We start from the raw sequence: 24,913 nt of genomic DNA, 5'->3' as shown, positions 1-24,913 counted from the left end.
CTAAATTCAAACGATCATTTGTTTCCGAAAGTAGAATTATTGTTAACAATCCATTATATTATTGTACACAATATATCGAGAATAAGGGTCGTTCGTTAGAAAGAAGTCACCTTAACTCTACGATGATCAATTGGTTTTCATTTTACTGAAATTCTAACAAAAAGTAATTCCAGAAGCATAGGAAAAATAGTAAACAAATTGTTTCCAATTTTTATTTTAAGCAGAACAGTTCCTTCCCAAAAATACTGTACACTTCGACCTTTACCAAAGATCCTTTTCACGAATTAAAAGAATTAGTTCAGGTTACGACCTAGTATAGCTGATGATGGGAATTATTTACATATATGTTAAAATTGTAAAACTAAAAATATAACAACCTGAAATCATTTTGTTTATTTTCAATGAAAACGACGTTTTGTCGATATTTTAATACACGTAATAACAGATTCACGTGACGTATATCTGTACGTCCACTTAGTTATTGAAGTTTTATTTTAAACAAATACCACTTCATACATATGTCATCGAGAGTTTACATGATATGTGAGGAGTGAAAAGTTTGCGAAGAATCAGGAAATATGAATTAGTTACAGTGCATGGCTCAATATACATATAGTATAATAAGGTTATTGTAAAATTAGACTCATACAAACATCCTATATTTATCTCGCAGTAGAAAGATATATTAACAAAACTGAGTTGCAAGGAGTCAATATAAAATAGGAAAGTTATGGAATAATATAGAAGTACATTGACCTTTCATAGAAATATATACATAAAGAATGAATGTTTATTAACATATTTTCAAGCATTAACCCAACAGAGGATACAACAGTGGTCTATTTTCAGCGAACCACCATGTCTGTTTTTATTTCATACAAAATAAGAACATTGAACGATTGAAAACATAAATTTCTTTGTAAAATTCGACGTTTCATATGCAACAACTTAATACATATTAGGATAGGGGATGACGCTGAAACATTTGTTTGGCGAAAATCAGACGTACAGTTTGACGAAAAATTCTTGAAATTCAAACAAAAATATCTTTTTTTATCACCTTTCTTTTATTGTTTTATAATTCCTAGTATCGAGAACTGGTGTGGAGACGTTTCAAACTTTATTTTTCAAAATGACAGTTGCCATCGTAGCAAAGTGATAAAAGACGTTATGCAACAGAACAGTATTAAAACAATGACACGGCTAATAAACGATAAAAAACATATGAGCAAAATTGGAAAAAACGATTCGTGAAAAATAACCACAGAAAAGGAAACATATCAAAACATTAATATTTAGAAATAGAAAACTATTATTCAAGATCCCTACCGATCGAAAACCTCATCCATGTAACATTTTATATTTTCCTTGCTCTGTTAGCATCTCATCAGTTTTAATCACTAATTTCACACTGATACATCCGATCGAAACCTTGTTATGGAGTTGCAATACTCTTCGAAGTGATTGGTCGACGACGCAAATATCAATTTTCGGCTCATTCGCGAACGGATACGCATGAAAACGAACAAAATAAAAAATTATCATTCCATTCGTTCTTGTTCTCGCTCGCGCGAAGAAAAGACTTGCTCGCACGTCGCGAATATACAGCTTCGAGCTATTATTACGCGTTCATTTGAAACCCCTACTGCTCCCCCCACCCCCTCTATTCGCAGGCTGGCAAAGAACAAAACGGAAGCTCGGTCTTTTACAAGAAAAAGGCAGCGCGCAACGTCGAGCGGTACCCGTTCCCGTCTCGGTTGATGTGAAACGAAGTTTTTTAAAGGCAGCGTCATGCGACTATCAATGTGCATCGCGCGAGGCCTTCTCGTTTCTTTGCGTTTGTTCGGCTGGCCGAGAGACCGTGCACGCTCCTAACGTAAGGAGCGATTGTTGTCGGCAATGGGCTGTCGCAATCGGAAGTTTCGTCTTGCAACCGTCGCTCGGCCGTTTCGCTTCGGTACGCCGCGAGAGCCCAACAATCCCGCTCGAAACGATCCACCGGAATCGACTGGACGGACCAGCGTCTGTTGACGAACATCTCTCGAGATCCGTTGCGCGAACTTCTCGTCAGCGAAGACATTTATCGATTCTCCGAAGACAATCCGAGGTCAGATTTAGACAGACGTCGACAGCAGAGCTTCATCAAGATGAGAAGAGAAGATGGCAAGAGCAATTCACAATGGTTCGCTACTCTTTCCGTCGATAACGTTCGCAAAATCATCCTCACCGATTCCTAGAACTGCTTCGACGAGCGTCCATGTTGTCTACACTACCAGACAAAATGATAGCACACGTGTGCCATCTTTGTTCTCTTGCGATAGGATTATGTTAGCGTGAAACTTTTTAGTGGTACGTGGGTCGTTCAATAAGTCCTTAGAAAAGGACTCCAACTTTGGAAAAGTGTTTCTCCAATTTCGTTAAGCTAATTATCTAATAAGTAAGATTTCGGAAGGTCCTCAAAATAGGCATCTGTTTGGGCGGTGACCTCCTCGTTCGACGTGAACCGTTGTTCACCGAGCCATTTGTGGTTCGATAGAGTATAAAATGTAATTTACTCGGGTCTAATACACCATAAAGTCAAATTACAGAGGTAGCAAAGAAGAGATGTTTTATAACACTGTTTCGATAGTAATACAATAAACAAAATCCCCGCGACCGCGTGGCGAACTTCACCTGTGGGGTTCCCCTACGGTCGACCAGTACTTCAACGTAAAGCGCCATCGTGCGGCCACATGCGCGTCACATCATTTTCTTAAGTTTTGAAATAAAAAGGAAAATGAGTTGTTTTGCGATTATTTTTAAAAATTAATATATATTTAAATGAAGCTTTTTTTTATTTGGATATAAGTATCTCTAACAGGATTAATAATATTTTAAAGCAAAAATAATATTGCTATCTGAAAAGCAATTAAGAAATCATGCTCGTTCTCAAAGATGAGAAATCTCGTTTCAGATCATCAGTATATGTCTTATGGAAACGTGAATTCTCATTGCTAGTTACTAATTTGTTAAAACCATAGTCTGTCAACTTATTTGCGATACCTGTACATTACAATTGGAATCAGATGTAAAAGGTCAAAGAGTATAATGAAATCATGGAATAATGAATGCCAATAGTCAATTTCGTATTTCTATTTACGGTTATTGGCCCAGATTGGTCATTAACCAGGAGCCAACAGTTTTAGGTGGATTCGGAGCTAACAATTTGCTAACAGTACATAGAAGCTCTAAATTTCCTATTCAATCGCCGACTACATCTACCTACAAACGTTTATGTCTCTTTAACTTCACTAAGATCTAAGTGGTTTTGAACTGTCACGGTAGCCAAGCCGCGAGCATCCTGGACTACAACCCAAGAGGTCAGGGAATGAATTCTACGGAACGGAACTTTAATCTTTTCGTAAGTCTAACTGTAAATCTCATATTCGAAATCTAAAGTGTGAATCTAACGTGTTAGTCCAACATTCCAAACCGTTTGTCACCTACGGGTCAGCCAATCGCGAGGACAACGACTGCCATCGGCCGTGCACGAAACTCAAGGTTCGTGAGCCACCAAACCAAATTCCACTTCCGAAAATTACTAGAAAAAGAAAGAGAATCGACCGATTGAATTTTATTTTCTCGATAGGAACGAGTACATCGTCTAACAATTATAGAATTGAAAAGAAGTTGAATGCAGACAGCTTGTGGCGCTTCCAATAAAAATCGTTAAACTCAAAATAGGCGTGCTCGATGCGAGTTTAATCGGACTTTGTCCTGAATTACAACCCAATGGAAAATAGGTCTCGGATCGTTAACCATTCAGGAGTCCTTGAGCGTATAAGGCGTTTTATGCTCGAAGTAAATGGCCGAGGAAAGGACGCAATAGTTTACAATTTACCGGAAGAAAGAATTGTCTTCTACGGGAAGTATCTAGAAACGACTTTTGTGATCAGTGCTGCATCCAGCGAGGGGTGCAAGGGAGTAACTGCATACCTTCTCGTGCTACAAATATCAATATTAACATTTGTTAATACTTAATAAGACAAGAACGATTCCTTCATCTCGTTGAACAGTTGGTCGCAAGCTTTTCACAATTAAAACTGTACTCATCCAAACAGAATATGTTCAATTTATTATTGCCTGCGAGAATGACAACATTCTACTATGTTTTTTTTTTGAAATAAAATACAGAATCATATTACGTGTTGTAGTACGAGCATTGGAACTGGACAATTAGTTTTTGTAAATATTTTACTGCAAAGTACTTAAATTAAACAATAATAAATACAAGCATTCTCTAGTGTTGAATATTTAAAAATTAAAAATTGGAAACCAAAAATGTATTACTGTTATTGTTTTATTTCATATATTAGTAAAGTGTCAGGAATTATTATTCACTGTTTTGAATAAACTCTACCAAATCCTTCTCCTCACCAACTTACAAATATTTTATTTCAAATCAACATATATTAAAAACATGGAAGATCCAATTTGATAAAAATGGTAAGAGTGTTTGAAGAATGCTGAACGATTCATTGACGGAGAAAGGCGCGAATTTTGAAATTCAAACTCGTTCGAACCCTTTTCTACCAGTGAGAAAGCCAAGCAAATAAATCAGCGTTCCTCAACCTATAGTCCGCAGTCCAATAGTGGACCGTCTAAACCGCTTTCAATAGAAACGTACTCAATGTTATCTTTCACGTGTAAAAATTACTTTCAAATATGTATATAATTTTGTTTATTTATATCATATGATCCAAATGTGAGATGCTCGCTTTAAATCTTGAGTTGAGTCGTGGAAGTCCGCGATAGCAAAAAATTATTTAAAGGGGGTCCGTGGGAGGCGTGAGGTTAAGAACCGCTGGGTATAGACTACGATGGCGCCGCGATGGCCGCCGCGGGACGCACAGACTGGGTCGGTAAGGCCGGGCATCAACGATAACTCCATAGGAGTCGGTCGATACGGTCGGTCTCCCAACGGTCTCCGGACTTCGGTCGGCGTCATAGGATTGGTCCACGGTATTCACGGCGTCAGCAGCGTCATCTGACGTGGTATTCAGTACCACGGCGGCGACCGGCCTTGCAAGGCTGCAGGCCATCGAACTCTTGGCCTACTGTCGCGCCACGTAATACGTGTGTACGATGCTCGAGAACGAGGATAACTGGCATGCGAGAGGGAAAAAGGATGAACGATCCGGTGGGAGCGGTCTAACTCTGAAAACCTGAAAGCGGGGTGACCGAGACCAGTGCCGTATTATCCGAGGAATCCAACGATTTAGAATTTCAGACAAATTAAATGGCGATTAAGTCCGAGACTGGCTCGGGTGCACTTTATTTGAAATAATACAACGAACAATCGTTTGAAATAATCAGATTATTTTGAATACTTTATTATTTTTATTTCACAAATAATATAAAAAGCTAGCTTTAGTTTGTGTTCAATTTAGATAAATTATTTTCAAATAATATTTTATTTCGACTGCTTCACTCAAATAAAATGATAAATAATTTAACATACGAATTATTTAATTAATTGGGAGTGAATGTACCTGAAAATTATTGTAGCAAGTTAATTATACGTAATTAAATTATACTTATACATGGAATGCAATTATTATAATTTAACTGCATTTGCTTTCAAAATTGTTCTCGTCTCAAACAGATCATCAAAAAGAGATACATACTAAAGTACGAAAGGTATCATATATAAAATTACTTTTTTTGCCCACAATTTAAATATTTTACTATTAGTTGATTAAATTACAACCGAATGAATTTCAGTCGACGAATCACTATTATTTACACTCGTTTTTCACTCTACTACTTTATATCACATTTATTAGATAGTATTACTTCATTCGTTTCTTTTTAACGACTAACTTTGCTGTTTCAAAGGAAGTCACTTAAACTAACGCAGTTCACTTATCAGTGTTTACTTAGCTTTTATATATTTATCCTTTATTAATATGTGTTTTAAACTTGTGTTTATTGATGCATTTTTGATGTAGTTGAGATGATAAAATTAGAAAGTATTTAAAAAAATATCTGAATAAACTTTGACTAAATAATAAATAAAATAGAACATTATTTTATTTTAAAACCAAATAATCTAAATTGTTTTATTTCCCTTCTAATGTTTCTTTCTTAATTTCTACTTTCGAAAATAGAATTATCGATATATGATTTTATCTTGTTTGTTTCCTAGCATTTATGTTAGAAGAAGAAAAAGATGATTGATTATATCCTTATCTCTTTATAATGTGTTTGCTCATTAGATGAGTATATGACTATTTCCTATTATCTACTGACAGTATCAATCAAGTTAAATATTAAATAAAAACGTTTGTTCATTTATTTTTTTACAAAAATTGTATTTTTTATTTTTAAAACTTCCAATAAACTGAAATATTTTTAAATAGGATTCGCGAATTTCACGAACCAAAAATGGAGAAGAAATTCAGTGTTCTAAAGATGTTCAGAAAGAAATTAAATATATAAACATTTTCATATAGTTTTCTAGATACTAATAATCTACTTTTCTATACTTTGTGGAGGACTTAAATTACAGATTGAAACGTTTTTATTGCATAAACTGTACTTGTTCAGATCATATTTGTTGTAATATTGTTTTAAATATAATAAGCAATACACTTATTCGAGTATTCAAATATTCGAAGTTCTAGCCATAAATTATTCAAATAGTCTCTGCTCTATTTCGAAGTACATAAAAATGTTATTCCAAGCATTTTCTTTGAATTTATTTCAAACGTTTCGACCACTAATATTCATGTTACCTCACCAGTAACAAAAATATTTAATAGGGCTATAGAAATTAGTAGTTGATATGTTTGAAATCAGTTAAAAAAAGATGTTTGGAATAACATATTCGAACACTAATTTTTTTAATTTATTGTCCCTTTTCCAACAATTTCAACGAACATTAATTCCTTTTGTTTGAAATGCTTTGACATAAAATTTCGATGCGAGTCGATTCTAATTACGATCTGTACGAGATAAAGGCCGACCCAATTTATACCCAAACATTCGTGAAAACGTATCATTTGAATAAAAAGAAACAATATTATAGAACTCGTTTCAATAGAATACAATACTTATTGTCTGAGCGAGACGAAGACCAAATTACTGTGGCATACTTCAGCTGAAGATGAGACATCCCCTCAAATGCAAACTGTAAGGGCTATTAACAATGAATTGCAAATATTGCCTTAGTTATCGTACTATTGACTTAATCCAGTTTTCGAACGAAACAGAATTGAAATATTAACAATAAGGAGGTTAAAAAAAAGCTGGCAATGTCGTTGCAAAAATTATCCGATAAGTTTTAAACGTTAATACGAAGGTCGTTCAATAAGTCCTTAGAAAATTCAAGACCTGGCTCTCGTTGCATCAAAAATGGTTTGTTTTTAGTAAGCATCATGACTCACTAGACAGCTGTCAAAGTCTCAGTTATATCCACCACATGGTTTCATTTTTATTGTCGATTGAAGCAAGAAACTTCAATGCACAGGTGCACACCTGTGCAGTTTCGATGGTCAAAATCATGGAATTAAAGTTCGAATCATTACAGCATCCACCGTATTCACCGGATTTGGCCTCCAGTGGTTCACGACGAACGAGAAGGTCACTGCCAAAACAGATGCCTATTTTGAGGACCTTCCGAAATCTTATTTTTTAGATGGCTTAAAAAAGTTGGCGAAACGCTTGGAAAAGTGTATAGATCTAAAAGGAGATTATGTTTAAAAATAAAAAAAAATCTACCTAAAATAATGTGTCTTTCTATCTTTTTCTAAGAATAATTTATTTCATAAAGAAAAAAGAACGAGACTTTATATTTTACTTTCGAAATTTGTACAACTGCATCTTAATCTACACATCGTAAGGAAGCGTGGACAAAATGTAGCGTAAGTCGAGCGACAAGAATTGGCAAGCTTGAATGAACGCGAGAAAGGGATGTTTTTGTTACCGTGTGCCACGCGTGTGTATTTACACGAAACTCGAGGCGCCCTTTCGGTGCACCCATTCGTTGTTCGTAATATTCGACGTCATTCAGCAGCCAGGCATTTCTATGGCGCGTATAAAAAAGCTTTCAACCGGAGAGCTGTTCGTTCTATAAATGGGGAAGCGGCACGGTATGCCGGAAAGGGGAGGAAGCGGTGACGTCGTCGCGAAGAATTTCATCATATAGCTAGAATGCAAGGTATCAGTCGGTTTTAAGCGCGCCACGGGAGGCCAAACTGTGCCACGGTCGCGCTTTGGAGCGGGGCTTCGCTGTCGGACGCACTTTTACCCTACATCGTTCTCCTAAGCTCGTTAACCAAACGCATCTTCCGCGAAAACCTCTCCACCCTAAGGAGGAATTCGATTTTCATTCGGTGCGTCCAGAGTTGGGCAAATTTCTTTTACAAACAACAAATACAAAGCGCTCAAAAATTATTTTTATACGTATTTCGGGTGAAAATATTTTTAAAATACTTTTGGGACATTAATAAGCGAATATAGACCATTGTTGCATAGTTAGCAATTAAAAAAAAATGAATATAAAAAATACAAAGCGCATATTTTGGGTGAAAATATTTTTTTAAAATACTTTTGGAACATCAATAAGCGAATACAACTCGTTATTATACAGGATGTTCGACCACCCCTGAGAAAAATTTTAATGGGTGAAAAATCAGAAACGAATTTTTAAGAAAAATCGATAGGGGGTACACGGTGCCCCACGTAACTGTCGCTATGATTTTTCGAGCGTTTCCGACTGTCTAACAGAGAAATGTACCAAACAAAAATTACTTAGTTTCTGGCGAGCTGCAACTTCAAATATAAAAAACATCAAAAAATTTTGTTATTCCAAAAATGTCAAGGTCACCATATTTTTAAATGACATTGTACATTTTTTACTTCACATTATTGTAGCTTGTGTCAAGACAAATTCAACGACCTTATATAAATAAAAGATTCGTAATAATTTATTTCTTTCCTCTCCAAAATTGTTCTTTCTCGAAGAATTAATAAGATGTTTTTCTCAGACAGTATGGCTGATTCGAGGAATAGAATTGTTCTCCTGGGTTGATTAATGCACCGAAAGATTACCCTACGATTACGTCATACACCTGTTTCTTGTACACCGTTGTTTTTTTTTTACGATAAGGGGGGATTTCGAAGTAACGTGTCCAAGCATTAATCATACGAGTACATCTGCTGGGCCTGAGGGTTACGAGGTCAGGCACTTTGCCATTAACCGCTTGTGTCCGGTACACGGAGCAACTGTACGTTATATATTCCGTCGATGTTTGTTCGTTTATCTGCTTCTGGCATCTATTACATCGTGCTAAAGCGCACGACAAAATTAACACGCTGCGCATTCTCACCGTCGCCACATCGACGACGCGAATTTTTAGACACGCGCGCCCGGCCACTCGACGGTGTAATTAATTTTTCGACAGATTTATAACGATCGATACACCTTCCAACGAAGCATAATTGATTCGAGCCTTTTTTTAAGTATTCTCTAAATTATTTAAAACTCGTCGATGGAATCGGTGAAACTCAAAATATTTGTAAAGCTACTGCTGCTACGTAATTATCGTTTTCGTTTCTATTTGATTCATTCTCCAAGTACGATGTTCTCTGATTACTATATTATATCTAAGTAAGATCCATAGCTAGCGAAATTTCGAAATATCGAACAAAGTTAATTTCACAATAAGGCTATTTTAATGTTTACAGGTTTTAAAGTAGATCCTCGAATGTCGAACGATGGATAAACGTTTCCAATGCATTTTCATTCGTGGGCCAATTCTTAATATCTTTGCGATTCCCTCCGAGACTTATCAAACAGCAGGGTAAGAAGCTCGTTGGGCAATTCAAGCCTAGTATAGTAAGTAGATGTAAACAGATGGAAACCGCCAAGGGGAGAAGAAATTCCACCCAAGTGGAGTGCACTTTCATGTATCAGACCTGTTTACACTTTTGCCTGAAAGGACATCGTGCTGATAGATCTTCTTCGATAGGGATCGTCGAGCGAAGCTTCCAATTCATTTTCGTCAATTACGAGAATAGAAGTTTCGAACGATTGATAACGGCAATGACAATATATCTCCAGTTGTTCCAATGTAACAAAGCTACAAAGAAACTTTCTATTTAATTCCGTGATCGATACGGAAGCTAAAAAATTTGTGTAGCCGTTAAGTGCATTGAAACGTATCCATTTTTTAACTAATTTCGTGCTATCGTAAGATAAATGACGTACCTTTATGAACTTAATCCTGTATAATCCAAATTTTGTTTGGCTTTTAAACAAAATTATACAGTACGAGCAAAGATAAACATTTAGAAAGTAACTTTTGATAAACACGAACTATACTTGATGTAAGAAATTATAAAACATAAATAATAGGTACGTGCCTTTTGATCGAGTTACAGAGGGTTACTCTTATTTTCATAGGAAAACATTAAATTTCAAAAATATAAATTTTGGTACCTTTATACGAATGCTGTCAATGGATTGGCGAAGTCTTCCCGATAAAAATGAGTCCAAACACGATATGAATTGGAAGAGTTTATCAGTATTCAATCCAAATATGTACCTATGTACCGTGTGTCCGCGAGGAATTGGGTAGCGGGACGACAGAGGGGACAGGGATGTATTTCGTTTGCTCCACCTATCCCTACTTTCGTCGTACGAAATATCGTTCTAAACTAGAGTGGGGAACTTATCAGACTCGCATTCTTTTCTCTAGTCAACTTTTCGCGGACACCCAGTATAATAACGGATAAAGAAAGCTTTTAAGCGACTTGAGATTAGTCCTATTTATGTCGTGTTTGGACTCATTTTTATCGGAAGAACTTCAACAATCCTTCGGTAGCATTTTTATGAAGGTAAATTGAAAATTACGGAAATTTATGTTTTTAAAATTAAAAGTTTTATCATATTGTATGAGCATCCCTTTGAAGTATGTGGTTTCCTATCTCGTATACTATATTTCGTAAACGTTAAACTGGTAAACGTTATTTAAAATTTTATTGATACGATTCATTTTACACAAAATAATATTTGAACGAGTAAAACATCAAATAAAATGGTAACATAATAATTTGCGAAATCAACTCGTATCACGTAAATTGTATTTCATTTTACAGCTGCCATAGAGACCATATTTGATTAAATTTTGTCACCTAAATTGTATTTCCAAAACTCAGTAGTTGTTTCAACGAATTGAATAAATTAATATATTTTCCTTTGTTTGTAAAGATAATTTATGAGATTTATAATTTGTTATAATGTATCTCCAATCTAAAAAAATTAATTTGTATCATATATTGTAGTTACAATCAATGAAATGTTTATTGATTTATTTAATTATTTCCTATACAAAGCAAAAATGAAAGTATCTTTAAATTATATGCGAACAGACGTTAATATTTGACGAAAATGAAAGAAAAATTTGCTATTCTGTCAATTATTATGCTATTCGTTCGTCAGTGTCACGCATTGTTTCCGTGCAGTAATAAAAGCTCGTGTACAGGACGAATTACGAAAACTCGTGTGGGTCTGTCTCTCTGGAATTTCTTTTCATCTCCATTTCGGGAACCGTTTCGCGGACACATTTATCGTCAGACTGATAATAACGCTAAACTGTACAAATTGATACTAATTCAACCTTTGAAACGGCGAGGTTTTAAGCGCGGAGACAATAGAGACCGGTCTTTTCTTTTCTCACTGTTTAGAATTCTCGAGTAACGTGATTTACTGCTTCAAAAAAAAAGAGTTCTGGATTCTGAAGGTGAATGACAAACAATGACAACAATTTACTTCTTATCCGACAGCTTTAGTCGTTCATATATAGGGTGTTCGACCAGCCCTGGGAAAAATTGTAATGGGAGATTCTAGAGTCCAAAATAAGATGAAAATCAAGAATACCAATTTGTTGATCGAGGCTTCGTTAAAAAGTTATTAACGTTTAAAGTTGCGCCCGTACTGAATTTTTTTCTCGAAAGTGGGCAGGATTTCGGGAGTATGTGTATTCACCAAAAATGATTGTAATTGACCCCCACAACCGAAAATAATTTTTTTAGAACGATTTGAAACTTTTCATTTTCTCCGAAAAATTTAGGCACCTACCCTCTGTCGACTTTTCTTAGAAATTCGTTTTTGATTTTTAGTAATCTTGTTTGTCGCCCTATAGAAAAGTTGTTTAATACTTTTTTGTAGGTACCTATGGGCTTTACTTCAGAAAAAAGTTTCACTGAAATATATTCACTATTGTAGGAGTTATGGCTGTTTGAATGTTGGACCATTTCCATGGGGTTTTTCTCATTTTGCGGGGTCAAGGAACAACTTTTTGAATATTTTTATAATTGCTACATATTCTACATTAAAATACGCGTCGTTTGTCTTTTTAAACATTAAAATCGCTCAATCCGTTCAAAAGTTATAATGTTTTAAAAATTCGCATGAAATTGCAGGGAAGCATTTCTGATCTGAAATTAGATTTTCGGTAACGAATTTTTTTCTCGAAAATGGTTAGGATTTCGAGGGTACGTCTATTCACCAAAAATGATTGTAATAGACCCCTGCAACTAAAAATAATTTTTCCAGAACGATTTGAAACACATAAAATTTCAGGGGAATCATTTATTCATGATCAGACATTATATTTTCGGTAACGAATTTTTTTCTCGAATCTGAGTAGGATTTCGGGGGTATGTGTATTCACCAAAAATAATTGTTATCGACCCCCGCAACCAAAACTAATTTTTTCAGGAGGATTTAAAATTTTTGAATTTAATTTTTAATACTTTTTTAATGAAGCCTCATTCAAGAAATTAATATTCTTGACTTTCGTCTTATTTTGGCCTCTAGAATCTCCCACTAAAATTTTTCCCAGGGGTGGCCGAACACCCTATATTTTAATATCAAGTTTAAATGAATCAAGAAAATAACAAAGTATATGTTTGTCAGTGTAATAAATAAGCAATTATTAATTACCGATTTTAAACAGTCTATTTTTATTCACATCAAAAAATTGAATTTGATATAGAGTCTAAACGAATTAATAAATATTAAAGAATATGCTTGCCTATGTAACAATGATTACCAGTTTTCAACAAGTTATTTTTATCATTATTTTTGCTACTGTATTTTATTTAATTTCTACAAATACAGTCCGCAGGTCGAGTGGAATTACTTCAGTTCCTAACAGTGTGACTGATTTAACGAATAGAGATGCGCATAATGAAGGCAAAGGTGTCCAAATGCAGAGAAATTTCAACCTACGCTGAAGGAAGTGATTTATCGTGCAAGGAGATATTTCAACACTTCTGCAACAATAATAATCACACAATCGTTGCGAATGCCGCGGCACATGGGTCGCGATAATTACTCGTGAAAACAGACGAGACTGGTTCATATAAACGATATTCGAGCACGATATCGCGACAAGTGGTAGCAACGCGGACGGTATAAACGGCGAAATCATTGGCCCCGTTGACCTTTACGAATTTTTCGCAAAAATAATTGAATTTAAAAATAAATGTTTCTGACGCCAGTTCCGCCGACAGTAACAAATTTCATCGTTCCGAAGGGTTGGGCAGGAATAATTCAGCGAGAGAATTTTTGCCGTGGAAAATGTATTTCGCGGGAGAACGTCTCCAGTTTCCGGGCGAGAGGATGGTCGAAATATTTTTTGCCACTGGCTGGGAACACTCATCGTTCGAAAGAGCTGAAAATTTCTCGCGTCGTTTCAGCGAACTACGCGTTAAATAGAATAATAATTATAACGGAGGCCGTCGTATCCTAAAAATCCGCAACTGGGTCATTTCATGCTGAACTGCACGATTTTCGGAGTAACATTTTGGATTCAGTTTAAATTTATTTCGTAGTCCTCAGCAATGTTTAATTCAGACGTTTAAAATAACTCCTGAATTTTGTTTGGAAAAAATAATAAAAATTTCACAAAAAAGATATTTATTTTTAATTATTTCAGTTACGAATATATTTAATGCGAGCGGAAAATAAATTATACGAAGTATGAAACAGAGAATAAAATAAAAGTATAAATATAAGAGTGTAATTTACTTATGCTAATAATAATTTAGTAATAATTGATAATAGCCGAGTGTAACCGGAACGAATTTTTCATCACCGATAATAGTTTCTGTAGCTAAAAAAGGAATTTAATGATTCATAATTGGTAACTACAAGCATTTAATTACAGATATTAATCCTTGTATCATAATTTTCAACTGCACAACTGTCATTTGTTTTATTAAATTTTTAATTCTACTATTCACTCGACATATTTATTTTTCTTTTTTGCTTCTTTGGTTAATATTGCTTATTTTTTTTAAACAGCTCAAAACTTATAGTTGAAACATTAGTTAACATTTGGTTAGGACCAACAAAGTCATCATTCTAAATATAGTGTATTGGCAAGTTCAATCTTAACTGCTTGTAATTTGTTTGTGTTATGGTCTTTAATAAAATTTTAACGCATTTTAAAGTATTTGTATTTTAAAAATAGTTCCTTTTTCGACTGCTTGAAATATAATGCTAATTAGTGCCCAATAAATCAATTTCTGTCTAATATTTATAAATACAATTTCATCTTTATATTTATACGTTATACTTTATATTTATTTAAAAGACGTCATAGAATACACGAATCGAAACACTAATAATAAAAATAGATTGTTAATACTATTGATTGAGTAACACTCAATCTTCAAAACATTCAGACTCACTTCGAAACACGATTTAAACCAGATAAATGTTATAAGATATCCAATAATTTATTTCAGTAATAGTAGTTAAGATCCCCCGGAATAAAATATTTAACACATCGCTGTGTCGTAGGTATCACTCGCGTACAGTCTTCCGTGAAACGTACAAACGGTTTTTAAATTTAATTTACTGAAACTAACGATGTGATTATTATCGTTCAAGAGAAAAGAGAAATACGTGTACGTAAGTTAAATGTGAATGAACGTCGAAACGTTACTTCGAGTGTCCGATTTAGCATGAAATGACCCGGTCGAAATGTTCGAACCGGTAAAATGGCGCGCGATCACGAAATGCACGCGCATAAAAATCAATGAGCGAACGGTCGTTGAAACAACGGTACAACTTGCTAACAAGACGCTCGCGCGCCGTTTCGATGTTAAGCAAATATTATTTTCCAAGCGACACGCACCTAACCGTCGAAGGGTAGTTAACGAACAGCCGGGTATTACTCAAATATTGCCTCGTAAATGTTCCTATAGCACCGGACGCGAGCGGTAAAATGGCAAAGTGCCTGGCCTCCTAACCTCTAGACCCGCGGAGATGGTACCTGAGAGATCGTTCGCGTGAGTCCAGGCTCTTTCGAAGGCTTCCTTTTTCCGTTACGCGTAATACGCGAGCACGACGACGCCGCTACGCGCCTCCGTACCCGGACGAAGCGATTAAAACGGCGCTTTTAACGTGCGAAATCTTTGCCGCCGACGTCTTAACGTCCCAATAATAAGCGGCTAAAAAATCGCACGGTTAACTGTGATTCCAGCACCTGCTTCCCGCCCCACCCTACGTCGACGCAACCGGTTCCCAGTATCTGCGAAAGGGTTCCAATATATTCGCGAATAACCAAGGTATTACGACAAGATACAGTGAGCAACGAAAATATTCGGACACTAGAGTACACGTAGAGACGCCGTTTTGATTCTTTCGAAGTGACGACAACAACGTGAGCTTGATCAGTATTCTGAAATTTTGAGTTGTGTTGAGGATTGCGAAAGCTATGTAGCTTTGTTCCTTAGTGTATGGATTTAAGGTAGGGTTGCTATTTTTATTCTGTTGAAGATATCCACAACAATGTAACGCATGAGCCTGATCAGAACTCTGCAAATTTTATTTTTGTTGAGGAATTCGAAAGCTATATAGGTTTGTTACTCGGTGTATGGATTTAGAAACAAAGTACATAGATACATGTATAGTGATCCTTCTAGGAGAACATAGGAAGGAGACACTATTAAATTGTCGATATCTCTGTTAAGCTTGATCGCATTGCAGACGAAAGTAAGAAACACTGAGAGTTAGCGAAATAGAGAAAAATGATTTATGTTTGTTTATACTACAGATTCTAGAACCATTCAGAAATCAAAGTATGTAGGTTTTTTTTTTAAATTACAAAATTTGCATATTGTTTTTTATTAAGTAAAATCTTTACTTTCCCATCAAATATTATTTCTTTTCATTGATTTTCTTTTTTACAACACTATTCAGATCAGAAATGCCACTCTGTTCATTTTCACTTGTAATGTTATTTGATATTTGAGATCAATTATAAAACAATACCTTCAATTTCACTTTTTTCCATCTGTTTGAAACATTGTTTTACAATTTCTTTAAGTTAAGAGTTATCTAACAGTGAGGAACGAATGGAAAAGTTATTTTTTTCAGAAACGAGGGACGCTGGTTTTCAAATTCTAAAACTTCTTGAGAACGTACGCGCGAATCTAGTAGGCAACGTGTTAAAGTAGAATAACGCGAGTATGTTGAGTAGATTAATCTGCGATCCAATGCACCCTCGATAAATTTCCAGCGAAAGGGTCTTAACCTGAATCTACCCAACAAATTTATAAAGCAACCATTAAAGCAACGCTGCCTCGCGAGTGCAAGATTAAAAATAGTTCGATGTTTATCTGTAGGTCGATCAAATACCTAACACGAAATATTACTTAAGCCAGGGTTCTGGTATGTTGGGTAATACAAAATGTGCCTCGCGTGTTATGAAAATGAATTCCCACATGAAATTCAAGTTTGGTATCTTAATTTGTTGGTATTTAAATCATTAATACGCGTGATTACAATTAAACAAAACTAAAAAGTATTGATTGTTGAAGACGTCGAGTGATAGCCTTCAAAGATAGATATATTAGTTGCTAGTCCTGATAAGAGCAATATCAAGATCACTCGTAACAAACAACAAAATATTCTTTATTTGTACGAGTTATTATGATATCAAAATTATTTAAAAAATAAAAAAAGTCCGAAAATGTTCTAATTTTATACTAAAACTTAATGTTCTATGCCGTGACGATGATGACATGTTGCACGATTGATAGATTGAAAGTTCAACGATATTTAACCGGATTTCAATCGCTCAACTTCTAATTTACATAAGTCAAGTAACATGTCACTAGCCGACTACGGTTTCTACAATCAGATACTTATATTCGAATTACATCACAAAGTATGTAAATTTAATTAACTATATCTTTTACACTACAAGCATCTACGGTTAATATTTTACATATATCATTAGAAATATCTATTCTGTCATTCTGTGATAGATTGCTAAAATCAAAGTGATACACTTAGGGCTTTTCGATCGTCAGTTCTATGTATAATTAAAATTTTTATTGAATAACAATTGAAACCTCTTTAACCTCATCAGGAATATTTTATTTTGACGAAAATAGTAAAATATTTTAACTCATATCGATTCGTATTATTGAAAAATTTAATTATGAATATTTAATTTAAATTTGTCCACAATGTTTGTGTTATTTAAAATAATTTAAGTACACACATGTGCAGGTATCTCTAAAAAGGTTAATGTTAAGTAAAATTTTAGTATAATATATGTATATGGCAAACCAAGCGTTAAACATTAAGTAATTGGCGAGCAACCTACTATTGAAACCATTAAAATAATTATTTTAAAAAAGCAAGTAATTAACTTAGTGTTCGTAGTTGTTGGTTAAAAAATTCGAGGGTAAAAATAGAATTTTAACATTGCATCAAGATAAAATGAAACATAAACACGATGGTATAATTATTTCAAACTGAATAAGAAGAATGTGCGTTTCTGCAATAAAACAAGTAATTTTGTGGTTGTATAAATAGAACGCAATATCTACCTTCAAATGTAAACAATAGAATATTTAATCGTCTCGAAATATCTGAAATAACAAATATTGAATTTTAATTTATTAACGACTGACCTCAAAACTCTGAATAATCTGCGGATAAATAACGAATGAGTTCAAATCTTGATTTCACAATAAAATGCTATTATAAGAACGCTACCTAGCAACTTCTTTAGAAGCTACGGATTGTATAACACAAATTTCTACGATCTTACGTCAATACGAAAACCAATAAACTTGCGAGCACATTCTATTATTTATTTTAACGATATTCTATTTCGAATTTAATAATAAAGTTACTGTTCTAATGCAATCGATGTCTCACTATTTCCGTGGAAGTCGATTTTATTAGAGAACTGTTAAGAGGTCTGCCATTGGGAAAATTGGGTGTTGAAGTAGTATGGATCTGGAAAGAAGAGTCCTAAAGGAGATTGAAGGTTGTACTGGATCAGACGTTCTAACTAGTCTTCGTAAGGTCTGCGATTAACAAAATTTACGCTCACTGTCCATATTGCCTTTAACTCAAGGTTGTTCTTCCCAGCTCTCTACTTGACATGAAATTTCATTTTCTAAGAAACCCATTGGGCAGAGTTGGGTAAATTTTATTTTTAATTAACGAATAAAAATGTTACAGTCGCTCGTAAACTAGCTTTTACTTATTAAAACGTGTAGTTTATTTTGAAATAATACACCGCAGAAAACCGACCATGCAATATACAGAAACTACAAGTGTTAATAAATAAAAAGTGACAATTATTTTTGGTCGACAAATGCAAATAATATATGCTCTCTATAATCGGTCTATCTATTGAAAAAGAAATTTTTTTCAAATCTTTGAATATCATTGCATTAAATATAGGCAACATTGAAAAGAAAAGGTAGATTTATGGTTTTAATATCCAACAATCTATAATTCCGTGGTACGATAAAAAAACTGCTCTTGTCGCGAACGCACATCGAAAAAAGAACAGCTTGGACACGCACGTACATCGATCGTGATTGGAATAAGGTCGTCTTCTTGGATAAGTCTTTTCAAACACACTTTATGGTTCGCCATATGGTCGCTATATATGGTTGATGGGATTTTTCACTAAAGAACTAACAAAAAATGAATTCCTTCGATGACGTGTTAAAGAAAATTAATCTGAATAGAACTTATGATTTTCAACAAAGTTACAAACATAAATACAAATTTTAGGTCGTGTAGTTTCTTATTGTTTAGAATTAATATTTTGGTATGTAATAGTTAACTTTTACAATTCACATCGTATCATTAACTTGAAAAAATGTAATGCATTTGTTCGATGCAGTAATCAATAACAATTCAATGTTAATGAATGGACAAATATAAATGGTGATAACGACATCTGCAGAAAATAAATACAAAAGTTAATTTTGTGGAGCAGGTTATCTTTGTCGAATGAAAGTTTAAAGTTAAATTATAGAACAGAATGCTCAATAAGGTTAAGAAATATCATGAAGTTTAGTAAACAGTTTTGTAGAAAGAATTGTACCAATTCCATTTATTATAAGAATGATTAGAGTACAGAGATGGCTACACCTTGGGAATGTCACATAGGACACGTGTTTATGTGAGTTGTTTTCTTTGCTTTTGTGTCTTTAACTCATCGCTGAAGTAGGCCCCACATTTTTTGATACACTCTCGATATACGATTAATTATGTATTATCATGAATGCACAAATTTTAGAAGACAAAATTAACAATGGCTTAATTAAAAAGAGAAAATGGGCACAATCACCCCAATGGCTTAATAGAAAAAACTATATGAAATCAGTCTGTCTCAGACTGCATCGCAAAGACCAATAAATTAATTAAAAATAAGCAACAACAACTAAGCCATTAAATATTATCTTGTATTGTTTTGTTCACAGTTTATGTAACAGTTTTTAATAAATATAATTCTGACTACTTTATAGATTTTTATCATTTTCAACCAGCTTGTCTTATTTAAGGTCGTTACAATGTTTTACATTTGGTTAAATTTAAATAATACATAAAACATCTGTTACAAGTTAAAATTCATCTGAACCGTTCTTAGTAAAAATGTACTGAATGTTACTTCTTATATATATAGAAGTTACTGTTAAATATGCATACTTTCATTTATTTACATAAGATGCAACGATTCCAGTCGATCAGCTTTTTAAAATTTGTACATTATAAACACTTAGGCCACAGTATTGTTATAAATAAATATATTTACAAGGTATAACATATAAAGTTTAATTTTTTGCACGAATAAATTCTATAATATTGTAAGATAAATATCAATTGAATAAAATAATCGATTCCACCACTATCTTGCAAAGAAGTGTAGTTGAGTTAGGTGATCGGAGAAAAATTTTCGTCTGGTTTCGCAGTAAAAATTTCTAATAAAGTACGATACGAATGGATTTTTTAGGAAATAATAATTTACTGTACGAGTAACCCCAATAGAGTATACATATAATACAGTATAGAAAAATAAATCAATAAGCATTATAAATAGTATGGTTCATAATACGGTTAACGAGTCTTTTCTTGGCTCGATGAATTTGAAAAAAAGTCCAACGCTATATTGATCCCGGTCCATTTAAAAGTATAAATCTGTGACCTAAAATAAAAATACTAAAATAAAATAGATTTAGCGACTCTAAGAGAGACTTGCATCTTATTAAATTATAAAGTTATTAAATAATAACTTTCAATGTATTAGGTCGTTCCATATATTCGTAACGAGTTTTGTACTACAACTTAAAGCAATAACATAAACTATTATATCTTTGATACAAAACTCCTTTGATTTGTTATTAAAATGTAGTTCAACGCTTTTCATTAAAACGTTGACATTTTCAAATTGTTTACCCATTAATAAGACTGGAGATTGTTGTATTTCATTTCTTTTAAGGTTCAATGCTAACAAAAATATTCAAGCATGATCAAGAAAATTTCGTCCCATAAGCCAATGGTGGAAACTTCGAGCTTTGACACGATATCTACTTGTTTCAATTTTCTATGAATTGTTGACATTGATATATTTAAAATTTCAGAAATCCCTTGAACTGTCAAATTTTGTTTGTTTCTTATTAAATTACCATAAGCCAATGTGGAAACTCCGAGGTTTGACACGATATCTACTTCTTTCAAATTTCTATGAATTGTTGATATATTCAAAATTTCAGAAATCCACAAATTTAATTGAATAATCAGAAAATTACAAATTTTATCCTCGTCAATTTCAGAATATCGAGCGCCACGAAGTTATGGGACGACCTAATATAACGCAAACGGAACTGAATGTCCGCGGGAAGGCAACGTTTGTAAATCAGTGGCGGGTCTGGTGGTTCGCGGAGATCGGAATTTTTCCACGGTTCGTCGAATTCGCGCCGCGGCGAACGTCCCCGGGGCGAACGTTATCCTTCCAGCCGAACGCGCCGCGTGTTTCAAAGAGAACGGTGAGACAGCACGTGGTGGGTACTCGCGGATCACCGAAGTAACGGTGTCCGGTAACCGCGTCAGAGCTGGTGCTAGCGGTACTCGAAAGCGTTCCGTTACTCGACCGACAGATCCGCTAACGCGACTTGCTCTCCCTCTCTCTCTCTTTTTTTTTCTCCTCTTCTCTTCGCCGACACATTCTCTGCCCCTTTCCCTCCGCCGTGGGATGAGAAGCGTGCACGAAAAGCGCCGGCGTATCGGGCCGTTCCGTCTCGCTGTAGAACTCGCGAGTAGTAAGTAATGGTCCTTCATTACGCGATGCGACCGACCCGCCGTTCGACCACAGAGGCCCGACCTCGACCGCCTCTCCTCTCTCCGTCGCTAACTCAACTTTGATTTATGGACCCCGTGAGTACGGGCCACGCTCGTGCTGGACGAGCCGATCGTTCGCGTACCGATCGGTCTTCTTGTCCGTCTCCCGGTGCTCCGTTCGATGCCGGCGACCAAGGGGGGGTCCGAGCGCAGATGGGCACAGCTCGAGCACACTTTAGTACCCCCAGAAATTATAGGAGGCGCTGTTACACGTCATCGCTCAAACAATGGCGGTCCATCTATTGGTTTGGCAACTAAGTAATTGCGGATTTTTTGAATAAAGTATAAAACAATTTTATCGTGGAACGAAATAGCTTTATTTAGTAACGTATTGTCGATTTTTAACAGTGACTTCCCATCTTTCAGGCAATATTGTAATTCCACCTTCATGAAACTTCTGGTTTTTATCGGTATCATCGTTATTTGGACTTCCAAACACTGTTATTATCGAACAGCTTAGAATATTCTTTATTCTTTATTCCTTTCAAATATTAGTATATACCGGGCTTATTTGAATTTAAGGAATTTGTAACTTTTACCACCTTACTGCCTCACTCGACAATAGGAAATTGACATATACTAAAGCCATTTACGCGACACACGCATTCATTAGTTTTCAAGGGGTATTTTGGGCCCAGATACCTGCACCCTTGGCATTATGGTTGACTACCTTCGTACGCAGCCTCAGTGGGTGAAACTTAAAGTTTTGGAAGGACTGACCCATACGGGATGGGCCAGCTTCGATTTGTCACTCAAGATACCTCCCATAATTGAATTTTGTATTTAAACAAGAACCGAACAGGACGAGCTCAGAATACAGCAGAATGCAAGATTTAAAGGATTAGATTCAGATTTTCAAGAACTTGTAAGAAATTGAACCGTTTAAATATCCGCACTGAACATTTTCTATTAACACGTTTTATCTTTATATATTCAAATTGTTAATAAATTATTGTGTTGATAAATAGGTGTTGTTATATTTTCTACTTGGTAAATAATCGGCTTCACGAACTTTATGGGAGCCAACAATCATCAGTATTGAAATTTTTACCGTTCAAGAAGTTTTGCAAAGAACGAAACAAACGATAATCTGATAGTGGAAGGTCAGGACTATATGGTGGATGTGGCAACACATCCCAACCAAGCTCCAATAATTTCTGTCGAGTGGCCAAAGACGTGTGCAGCCTTACACTGTCATGTTGGAACACAATTCCTTTACGATTTACCAATTCTGGTCGCTTTTCTTGAATTGCATTATTCAGTTTGGTTAGTTGTTGAACGTACACATCTGAGTTGATCGTTTTTTGCATGGTAAAAGTAGACGATTCCTTCGTAATCCCACCAAACTGATAACACAATCTTCTTTATAGGAATATCAACTTTGATTGTCGTTTGAGCTGGTTCATCTTGCTTGCTGCACGATCTTTTTCGATCGACATTGTTGTAAACAAATCATTTTTCATCTGCAGTTATCAATCTTTTTAAAAATGCATCACTTTCGTTATGTTACGTAGAAAGTTGAAAAATGAAAAATTTCCATTCTCCATTATTAGGTAAATGGAACAAATATATAAATCATTTTGGTTAGTGCATTCCTCGTGTACCCAATCTTGACAGTTACAACACCGAATCTATTTTTCATTAGGTTTATTTGTACGGATAGGATTCCTTACACACAATGCAATAATATTCTTTATCTTCTTCCTCTTTTTTTTTTCATATTTTTATGTTTTTATATCCCGACTGCCCGACTATTTTATTTAATAAATCACAGATGATTTTGATATTCCTGTGAAAATATATCCTGTTCCTAAAGTGTCTATTAATGGAGAAAACTAACTGAAAAATCGAACGAAAAAAAAAAATCGTATTATCAGTAAGAGAAAGACTGACTAATCAGATTATGCAATTTACATTGTCATATAATCGGCATCGATGTCATCTACAGTTCTCATTGTAACAACGCCACATTATTACGAAAGCTATTGCATAGTTGGTCGATTGTGTGCATCTGTGAGTTTGCTATGGTTTATGGACAAATTTATATACAAATAAGAGAAAAGGAAGTTTCAATTAATGATTGTTTAAAATACATAACGTCGATCTTAATGCATTTTAAATTATACTTCCATTTGAATCAACACGATTATCTAAAGCTTTCAATTACGTAAAACCATTATTAAAAGTTTCAATTTACTCTTTTTGAAATGTTCGAGTAAAATATTGTGAGACTACTATAAATTTACTCACCCACCTCAAAATTTGGACATTGCTTTTGTAAAATTTCCATAACGCTTCTAACATCTTTGTAACACTTGTATTTCGGTGTCGCAAAAGCATTGTATTGTTTCGTTCTCGCCATTTTGAACTTTCACAGCAAAAACGAACATGTACACAAATTTCGATTGTAATTACAATACTGATGAACACGAACTGAGAAATCAAGAAACCTACCACCACTGATAAGGCTGGATAAGTCTACGAATGAAAGAAGCGAAACACAGGTAATGTCAATCAAATGTTTCTAACAATTAATGCAATTGACTAAGAACGAGCTCTCTTATAATAGAAGATTACTGTTGATTCTTGTCTGAGACCTTTCTGCGAGCGTATAGCAATGACAGCTATAATCAATTGGTCGTTATATGTGTTTCGAAGCAACCTTAACTTCTATGAATTTTCATACGACTAATTTTAGAGGAATTAAACAAACTACTAATAAAAAAATATATATTCACACTGTTTCCTTTGCAAACTATTTAAAAACAAAACGGTAATTTTTCAAAATTTTATGATACTCTTGTAGTTAAATTATTAGTATCGAAAATTGGTGCCATGTAACTAGAGATATTTCTAATCATATAATTGCTTAGACATCATTAATTTACAATTGTACCAGTTCCATCACTAATCATAGTTGCGGGGGTCCTTTCGTCGAACGTTCGGACGCTGATATAGCAATTGGTAATTGTAATAGTGGATTCTGAACGTTCCTGATTTCACGAGGAGTGGCTTCGTAACGTGAGCCGTTTATCGAATAACGTTAAACTGTTTGCAGTATGCTCATGCCGATACGATCCGTTTTTCTATTAAAGTGCCATGAGTTTAAATTTTCTCGATTTTATACATCTAAGCATTTGCATATCAATCGATTCAAAAACACTGATACATATAAATACCCTTATTTTGTGATAC

General features: G+C 34.6%; 1 protein-coding gene across 5 annotated transcripts in view; it reads right to left on the bottom strand.

Moving 5' to 3' along the window:
• Hr3 (nuclear hormone receptor 3 ROR-beta) overlaps positions 1-24,913 on the bottom strand; it is a 315,339-nt gene that overhangs the window by 227,156 nt on the left and 63,270 nt on the right. The gene's annotated exons all lie outside the window — the stretch shown is intronic.

The sequence above is a fragment of the Colletes latitarsis genome, chromosome 6 (genome assembly GCF_051014445.1).
Source record: "Colletes latitarsis isolate SP2378_abdomen chromosome 6, iyColLati1, whole genome shotgun sequence".
NCBI lineage: Eukaryota > Metazoa > Arthropoda > Insecta > Hymenoptera > Colletidae > Colletes > Colletes latitarsis.
The sequence above is the reverse complement of the archived record's forward strand: the minus strand, read 5'-3'. Positions and strand labels throughout refer to the sequence as shown.